General features: G+C 39.5%; 1 protein-coding gene across 6 annotated transcripts in view; it reads left to right on the forward strand.

Moving 5' to 3' along the window:
- Positions 1-10,000, forward strand: part of LOC115228946 (E3 ubiquitin-protein ligase MIB2-like) — a 78,148-nt gene that overhangs the window by 13,593 nt on the left and 54,555 nt on the right. For 3 of the 6 annotated variants that reach the window (XM_036499050.1, XM_029799389.2, XM_036499049.1), the window contains exon 1: positions 55-265. The exons of 1 other annotated variant lie outside the window; for it this stretch is intronic. The gene's annotated coding sequence lies outside the window, so the exon portion shown is untranslated. Of the gene's footprint in view, positions 1-47; positions 266-10,000 lie in introns of those variants that run through there. 2 more of the 6 variants (XM_036499052.1, XM_036499053.1) reach the window with 2 other exon arrangements.

A 10,000-nucleotide genomic window follows, 5' to 3' on the forward strand; every position in this document is an offset into this window, starting at 1 on the left:
ATAATATATATATGCACATAGGTTTTCAGACAATTATGGAGAGGTTACGTCATACGAAATGAATTGAATTATACTTTGACATGACAAATTGTAAAGAGCATTCAAATTTGAATAAAAGATCTTGTGTTAGTCAGGGTGTGGCACGAAATTGAATAAGAGTAGTCACCTCCTGCTTATTAACTAACTAAGAAACATTTATATCCTTTCGCTTCGTGAGGAAACACGAATCCCAAGCTTCTCCAGCATCGAAACCATTTGAAATAAGGTAAAAAAAATTTTCTTGTCTTGAATCTTATCTTGAGAAATACAAATGTAGAAGGGCTGGAAATAGAGTTACGAATATATATTATATATATATATATATATATATATATATATATATATATATATAATTATATATATATACGATTTTTTTCCCTCTGTCTTCCCTTCTCTGGATCTTTCGTTCTTTCCTGAGCGTCCAATAATACTATTTGTTCCACGTCCTTTCGTTGTTGTGTTTTATGTGCTTTCTTGTTTGGATTAACTTTATATATATATATATATATGTATGTATGTATGTATGTAAGTATGTATGTATGTAAGTATGTATGTATATATGTATGTATGTATGTAAGTATGTATGTATATATGTATGTATGTATGTATGTATGTATATATGTACAAGAGTTTTAAATTTTTCTCGAGCATCAGGCTCCCTCCCCTTGTGCCTAGAGTAGAAAATAATTTTTATTTAATTTAAGGCGTGAGCTGGCAGAAACGTTAGCACGCCGGACGAAATGCTGCAACGCATTTCGTCCGTCTTCCCATTCTGAGTTCAAATTCCACCGAGGTTGACTTTACCCTTTATCCTTTTGGGGTCGATGAATTAAATACCAGTTGCATACTGGTGTCGATCCAATCAACTGGTTCCCTCGCCTTGTGCCTATCGTAGAAAAGAAAAGGCAGCTAGCTTGGCAGAAACGTTAGCACGCCGGGCGAAACACTTAGCGATGTTTCGTCTGTCTTTTTTTTCTGAGTTCAAATTCCACCGAGGTCGACTTTGCCTTTCATCCTTTCGTACTGGTCGCGTACTGGTATTACACTTATCTACTGGCCACCTCCCACCAAATCTGGGGCCTTGTGTCTTGAGTAGAAAAGAATATTTCTTAAATTTTGCATCTAAATGTAATTGTTCTCGTATTTTAAATAATATTTATATCTTGTAGGAAAGAGTATGAATTGTTTAAACATTCAAAAAGTGAGTGACTGCATACATTTCTCTCCCCACTTCTTTATCCTATGTTAACATTTTGATGTGGAATGCATTAAATATGATTTATAGCAATCTTAAATATTATCTATCAGATGGATGTCTTCTGAGAATTATTTCATGTTGTCTAGAATTATTATTTCTTCTCTTGGCACAAGGACTTGAAAATATGTGGGGAAGGGGGTTAATCGATTATATCGACCCTAGTGCGTAACTGGTACTTATTTAATCGAGCCCAAATTATGGAAGACAAAGTCGACCTAGACGGAATTTGAACACAGAACGTAGCGGCCGACGAAATACCTATTTCTTTACTACCCACAAGGGGCTAAACACAGAGGGGACAAACAAGGACAGACAAACGGATTAAGTAAATAATATCAACCCCAGTGTGTAACTGGTACTTATTTAATCGACCCATAAAGGATGAAAGGCAAAGTCGACCTCGGCGGAATTTGAACTCAGAACGTAACGGCAGACGAAATACGGCTGCGCATTTCGCTCGGCGTGCTAACGTTTCAGCCAACTCGCCGCCTTATTGTTTAGAATGATTATAAAGTTTATTATGCACGAACGGCGGAGTCTCTAAACTGCTGTGTGAATTAAAAATAGGGTTAATAATAGGCATTCTATCTCTGCCCCTGGGTTGTTTAATTTCTCCACCTTCCACCTAAGGAAAATAGGGTTTGAGAGAAAATGCCTGTCCGCGAAAATGTTTCAAGATCGATGGAAGAATGTCGCCCGAAAGCTGCGTACGGATGGAACTGCATGAATACAATGCAGGATGAACCCAAAGCATCAGTGGGGAGGCAGCGCTCGTGGGGTCCAAGCACATCCCGTCCCCCCCACTCTATTCTGTAATGTTGTATATTTTATCATCCGAACTCTTCATATTTATGTAAAATTTTAAAATCCATCTTTGTGTTGATTCATACGTTAAATCTGACCCCATATCAGATTGTACTGTTCCCTTGTGGGAAAGAAAAAAAATTTACGAAATGCTAAGCGGTATTTTGTCTGTCTTTACGTTCTGAAGTCAAATTCCGCCGAAGTCAATTTTGCCTTTCATCCTTTCGCTGTCGATAAATTGAGTACCAGTTACGTCTTGGGGTCGACCTAATCGACTGGCCTCCTCCTCCAAAATTTCGGGTCTTGTACGTAGAGTAGAATAGGAAATTATGTTTGATTTCTCTGGAATTACCAGTAGAATAGATGAGGAAATAAAATGATTATATAAAAGTGTAGATTTGTAAAGGAGAAAGAGGTGAATAATAATTGAAAAGTTGGTTTGTCGTTTATAGAGAGAGAAAGAGAGGGAGAGAGGGAGAGAGAGATTAAGAGACTAAACGGTGTTGGTGGTGGAGAGATTTCAAGTTATACATATGATATGTGGGTCATGCGTTTTATTTTTTAAAGCATTGGGTTGTGGCCATGCTGGAGCTTAGACTTGGGTGTTTAAGCAATCATATAAACCCAAATATTTTTTTAAAGTCATGTACGTATTTCAAATCTAATTAGTCAGTAATTATTAATTTATAGCATGTTTAAATAATGGAAATTATTTGTGTATATATGTATATATATATATATGAGTATGCACATACAAATGCTCTTCTATTCCCATTTATGTTTATTTTCTCAAAACATTATATAAACTATAAAATTGTGTCCAGCATTTTTATAAGAATAGAAAGGTTGAACTAAAGATATTTGAGGAAATTTAAAGGAAGAAAATTATTCCTAATTATACCTGATGGAATTTTATATTTCAAGGAAATATTTTAATTTTAAGTCAATTTTACAGGAATATAAAAAATATAAACTCTTTTTTCTTCATATAATTTAATGCAATCTCTACAATAAATTTCTGCCTTCAGCTAAAAAAAGGGAAATATTTTACATTAATTTTTAATTTTATGTGTGTAATTGACAAGTACCGATTAATATTCCTGAATGCAGTAAATGATTCCATTCGTCTGGCTCACTTCAGAGCTTCAAACTTCGTGCTGTGCTTCTAAAGAAGTGGATCTTTGTCTTTCAGTGGTTGATATCAGCGGTCGTAGGATCGCGGTTTCGATTCCCAGACCGGGCGTTGTGAGTGTTTATTGAACGAAAACACCTAAAGCTCCACGAAGCTCCGGCAGGGATGGTGGTGATCCCTGCTGTACTCTTTCACCACAACTTTCTCTCACTCTTACTTCCTATTTCTGTTGTACTTGTATTTCAAAGGGCCGAACTTGTCACTCACTGTATCACGCTGAATATCCCCGAGAACTACGTTAAGGGTACACGTGTCTGTGGAGTGCTCAGTCACTTACACGTTAATTTCACGAGCAGGCTGTTCCGTTGATCGGATCAACCGGAACCCTCGTCGTCATAACCGACGGAGTGCTTCCATCATCTACGCCTCTTTCTATAATCCTGGTGCGATATTTCCCTTGGCAATATTGACATTGTTGGAATAAAGCCCTGGGTGGTGTGGTCTTGAGGAAATGCTTTCTCAGTCTGTGGTGAATCTGTCTTCTAGTTGATCTGATGTATGTGGCTTCACAAGACTTCACGTCTGGTTGACCACTTTTGAATTTAAACAAACCAGAGAGGTCAGATCTTCTGGTGCTGTTTTTCAACTTATTTTCCCTCAATGTAGACCCAGTGTTTATTTCAAGGCCTCCGCTTCCTCCATTTCCTCCCTCTCTTATTCTTCTCTTAGCCTATATTATTAAGTCTACTATGTGTATGTGTGTATAATATATACTAGCAGTCACCCGGCCTTTGTCTCGGTGTGTAGTGTACACAAATGTATTCATAAGAAATCTTTCGTAATGCTTATGTATTAAGATCTTAATTAAATGTTACAAGCCGATACCCTTCACAAGAAATAGTTTTAAATTCCAACCTTAAGTACACACACCCACACACACACACATACACACACATTTACAGAAAACAAAAGACACACATACACACACATATATATATATATATACACATATATATAATCATGTAGTCACATGATCGACTATACTGCCAGATGTAACACATCACTGGTCACATGTGCTTTGCATTGTTTTACGTTTTGAATGATGCCACTCCACTCGTTAGGAAAGCAGGCGAACATTCGGGAGTCTTGGAAAAGGAAGGGCATTGCAAGAATCAAACCCACGATCTAGCTATTGTGAGGGTAACACCCGAATCACTATGCCATACAGCTACTCACACATGCGCACGAGTATGCACATACATAGACTTATATATTTACGTATAAGCATATAAAGCAATCATTTTACACCTTTCCTCCATACTACCATGGGTTGTATAAGTATAATATTGATCCATTCTTTTTGGATCTGGATCCCCTTCATGTAATTAACCCTTACCTGTTGTTCAAGGGATCACTTATTCCAATGGTTTGTCTATTAACAGGGAAAATGATAATCTCATCGTTCATACCTGAGCAATTTTCGGTAAAGGCAAATGGAAACATACACACACACACACACATAGAAGAAGGTACTTGCCCAAGGTGTCATACAGTGGGCCAAAACTTGTGGTTGGCGTTTGGAAGGGCATCCAGCTGTAAAATCCCTGCCAAAATAGACAGTAGCCCAGGGTAGTTTTTTCTACCTGGATGGCTCCTGTCATCCATCTTACTCGTGAATGCATGGAAGGTGGGCGTTATTCGGTGATGATGATGATGATTGCCGTGGCACAAAAAAACCACCAACCGATCGTGGTCGTTGCCAGCCTCCCCTGGCACATAAAAAGCGTCCACTACACTCACGGAGTGGTTGGCGTTAACTAGCAAACAAGTTTATTATTATTATCTGTTTTGTTAGTTTATTTTGTCTCTCTTCTCTTCTCTCCTGGTGTGAATATTTATAAGTTTTAGGTAAGTAAGGAGACTCTCACTTGTACATCTACATATATATATATATATATATATATATATATACACCCACATATTCACATATATCTATACATATACATACATACCCATATATACATACATATATATATACATACATACATATACATATATATATATACATATATATACATATATATACACTTACCCATGTACGTACACACAAATACACATATACATACATATATATACACATATGTATACACACTCGCACATATATATACATACACACATATATATACACATGCATATACATGCACACACATACACACACATTTTTATTCCCTTATTTTAATTTTATTATTACTTTTGTTTATATCTTTATTTTTATCGTAACCGCGGTCAGCCGGTCTCAAGGGGTGATCTAAAGAGTCCGTTTATCTATCTACTCACTGATACGAACGCAAGCACTCACCCACGCCCACACACTCACACGTACACTCATACTCATACGCACACGCACGTGTTATATTCATACACACATACATCTACATACATTCACGTATATTCACATACGTACACGTACCTACTGATTCATATCTACACGCATACACATACATACCTCAATACACCCACAGAAGACTAGTCCATACATATACACTAATAAATATATATACACATATACATATACACATACATACACATACATACATATACATACACATATACATATATATATACATATATATACATATACATATACATACAAATATACATTCATACATATATACACATACACACATATATATATATATGCGTACACATACACACACACACACGCGCATCTATATATACACATAAGTACATACATGCATAAATGTATACATATGTCTATACATATGCATACACATCCACACAGACACGCGCCTCCTTATGTTCATAGATACATACATGCATACAGGCATATACATATATACATACATGCATACTCAAATAATAATAATAAATATATATACGTGCAGTTACCCATTATACAGACGGATACATACATATAAACATACCCATATATACCTATTTACACGTATGTATATATACATACATACATACACACATAACTCTACATACCTACATATACATAAACACACAAGCGTTCACACACATATATATATATATATATATATAATATACATATATATATATATATCTATATACATATACATATATACATATATACACACACATACACACACATATATACATTTACACACACATTTACACATATATATATACACATACATATACATATATATATATATATATATATATATATATATACATATATATATATTATATATATATATATAATACATATATATATATACATACATATATATATATATATATATACGATATATATATATATATACGATATATATATATATACGATACGCAAAGCTAAGAATATTTTTGCTCCTTTTTTCTTTTTTCTCCCTCTCTACTACGTTAGGACTGACAGTTTTAAATGATCTCATCGCTAACAACCTATTAGAATTTCGTTAATTCTCCCTAAATTCCGGCTGACCTGTTCGCCGGCCATTTTTATTTTCATTCTGCCACACGATGACGATACGCAAAGCTAAGAATATTTTTGCTCCTTTTTTCTTTTTTCTCCCTCTCTACTACGTTAGGACTGACAGTTTTAAATGATCTCATCGCTAACAACCTATTAGAATTTCGTTAATTCTCCTAAATTCCGGCTGACCTGTTCGCTGGCCATTTTTTTTCATTCTGCCACACGATGACGATACGCAAAGCTAAGAATATTTTTGCTCCTTTTTTCTTTTTTCTCCCTCTCTACTACGTTAGGACTGACAGTTTTAAATGATCTCATCGCTAACAACCTATTAAAATTTCGTTAATTCTCCCTAAATTCCGGCTGACCTGTTCGCTGTGCGCCCGCCCAAACCCACCCTCACCACCAATACCGGATATCTCTCTATTCTCTCCCCTTCCCACTTCCCTCCTAGTGATATTGCTGCTTCTACTACAACTGCTGCTGCTGATGATGATGGTGAATATTAGTGGTTGAAATTTAACATAGGGAAAAAAAAAACCGTAATAATAATTTAACATTACTTGAAAAGGTAGTGGGTAGCGAACTTCTTCACTACTTCAGGGAGTGACGACCCTGCCTGACACGAGTTCCGGGCTCAGCTGGCTCCGGCTGACAGTACCCGGTATGGGCCCCTATCCAGGGTTACGGAAAGGAGACAACCTTCAATGAAATCCGGAGTGGAGCCCCGAAGGCGGTCTAGTGTTCGATTCGACACTCTGCCGGCAGCTCCTGCAACCAAGCTGGTGCCAAACGTAATGCACTGCACTCCACTGGACTACATCAGCAAGGTCGAGAGAGGAAACCTGACGATTGGGCTACCCAGGACTTTCTTATCTATAGCCCAGGCCTGCGCAAAACTGGAGAGGACACTTCAGTGCTGCTGTAAAAAGCTGCAGAAACAACACGGGAGGTAACAGTTACGAGTGATAAGTCCATTCAGATTGGCGTAAAATATGGACGCTACGGGTTACCTCTGCCGGTGGGAGGGACTTCCGTGTCCTATTGGTTAGCTACTGCCCACCTCAAGCTGGGCAGCCCCCAGTTAATAAGGTGCTGACCCGCCACAAGCCGCCTGTTCCATTGGGTGCTTGGAGCTAAGAGTACGACTCGAAAAGCGGCCTGCAACCTCTGCACCAGGCAGCAACTAAAATTCAAGAAAACACCAGTTCTGCAGTTGGCAAGCTGGAATGTCAGGACCATGTGTCCTGGAATATCTGACGATCTTCTCAGTATTGAAGACACAAGGAAAACGGCCATCATTGACCGTGAACTAAAGAGGCTCAACATAGATATTGCTGGGCTGCAGGAGACAAGACTTCCCTCAAACGGCAGACTCAAAGAGCAGGACTTCACCTTCTTTTGGCAGGGAAGAGATCCAGAAGAACCTCGTCAACATGGCGTTGGCTTTGCAGTGAGAAACTCACTACTCTCCTCAATAGAACCACCATCGGGAGGCACTGAGCGTATCCTCTCACTGCGCCTCTCGACTTCTGGCTCAGTACATCTACTCAGCATCTATGCTCCCACTCTCTACAGCTCAGAGGAGACCAAGGACCAGTTCTACAAAGATCTCAACTGTGTCCTAGAAAATATACCAACGACTGAAAATATCTACCTTCTAGGGGATTTTAACGCTCGCGTGGGATCTGACCATGATTCGTGGCCCATTTGTGTTGGACACTTTGGTATTGGCAACATGAATGACAATGGTCAGAGACTACTCGAATTCTGCACATACCACAACCTGTGCATCACAACACATTCTTCACCAGCAAGCCATCCCACAAGGCATCCTGGAGACATCCAAGATCTCACCACTGGCATCAGCTGGATCTCATCATTACACGGAGATCCTTTCTGAGTTCCACTCTATTGACCCGCAGTTACCACAGTGCGGATTGTGACACAGACCACTCACTAATTAGAAGCAGGGTGAGGATTCTCCCTAAAAAAGTCCATCGCTCCAAGAAAGTGGGCCGACCACGCATCAACACCGCCAGAACCTCAGACCCTACACTGCGAAAATGTTTTGTTGCTTCTATCAAGGTTGCCCTCAGTAGCTGCCCAACCTCCTCTGCTGAAAGTAGGTGGGACTATATCAGGGAAGCCTTGTATACGACATCATTGGATACTTTCGGCATGAGAGAAAGGCAAAACCCAGATTGGTTCAATGCTGGGCTCTCAGAGCTGGAGCCAGTTATCGAAGCAAAGCGTGCAGCTCTGGTGCAATACAAGAGTGACTCTTCTACAAAGTCACTCGAAGAACTCAGAAAGGCACGAAATAAAACCCAACTGACAGCCAGATGCTGTGCAAATAGGTATTGGCAGGAAATCTGTCAGAGTATCCAGTCAGCTGCTGACAGGGGCGACACCCGTGGGATGTATGCTGGTTTGAAGAAGTCCCTCGGCCCATCCGCAACCAAGTCAGCCCCTCTGAAATCAACTACTGGAGATCTCATCAGGGATCAAGGCAAGCAAATGGATAGATGGGTGGAGCACTACCAGGATCTCTACTTACGGGAGACCACAGTGGCTGAGGCTGCAGTCGAGAGTGTCAAGATCTTGCCAGTCATGTGCGAACTTGACAGTCCGCCATCTATAGCAGAGCTCACCAAGGCTGTTGACTCCCTAGCAAGAAATAAGGCTCCGGGAAAAGACGGCATCCCCTCAGAGATCATCAAAGCCGGCAAAAACACCATCCTGCTTCGGCACCTTCATGAGCTTCTGTGTCAGTGCTGGGAAGAGGGTACAGTCCCTCAGGATATGCGGGATGCCAACATCATTACGCTCTACAAAAACAAAGGTGACCGTGGTGATTGTAACAATTACCGTGGTATATCCCTCCTAAGCACTGTTGGAAAGACCTTTGCCCGCGTTATCCTGGCCAGGCTACAACTACTTGCTTCTCGAATCTATCCGGAATCGCAGTGTGGCTTTAGAAGAAGCAGATCAACTATCGATATGATATTCTCCATACGCCAACTTCAGGAGAAGTCCAGAGAGCAGAAAATGCCATTATATATGGCCTTCATTGATCTAACAAAGGCTTTTGACTCGGTAAGCAGAACAGGCCTCTTCCTCCTGCTCCAAAAAATCGGATGTCCACCAAAGCTGCTGAGGATCATCAAGTCTTTCCATGATGACATGCAAGGCACCTTACAGCACAACGGTTCAACATCAGCCGCCTTCCAAATAAAAAACGGGGTAAAGCAAGGCTGTGTCCTCGCTCCTACATTGTTTGGCATCTTCTTCTCACTCTTGCTGTCAC

Source organism: Octopus sinensis, unplaced genomic scaffold (assembly GCF_006345805.1).
Source record: "Octopus sinensis unplaced genomic scaffold, ASM634580v1 Contig11448, whole genome shotgun sequence".
NCBI lineage: Eukaryota > Metazoa > Mollusca > Cephalopoda > Octopoda > Octopodidae > Octopus > Octopus sinensis.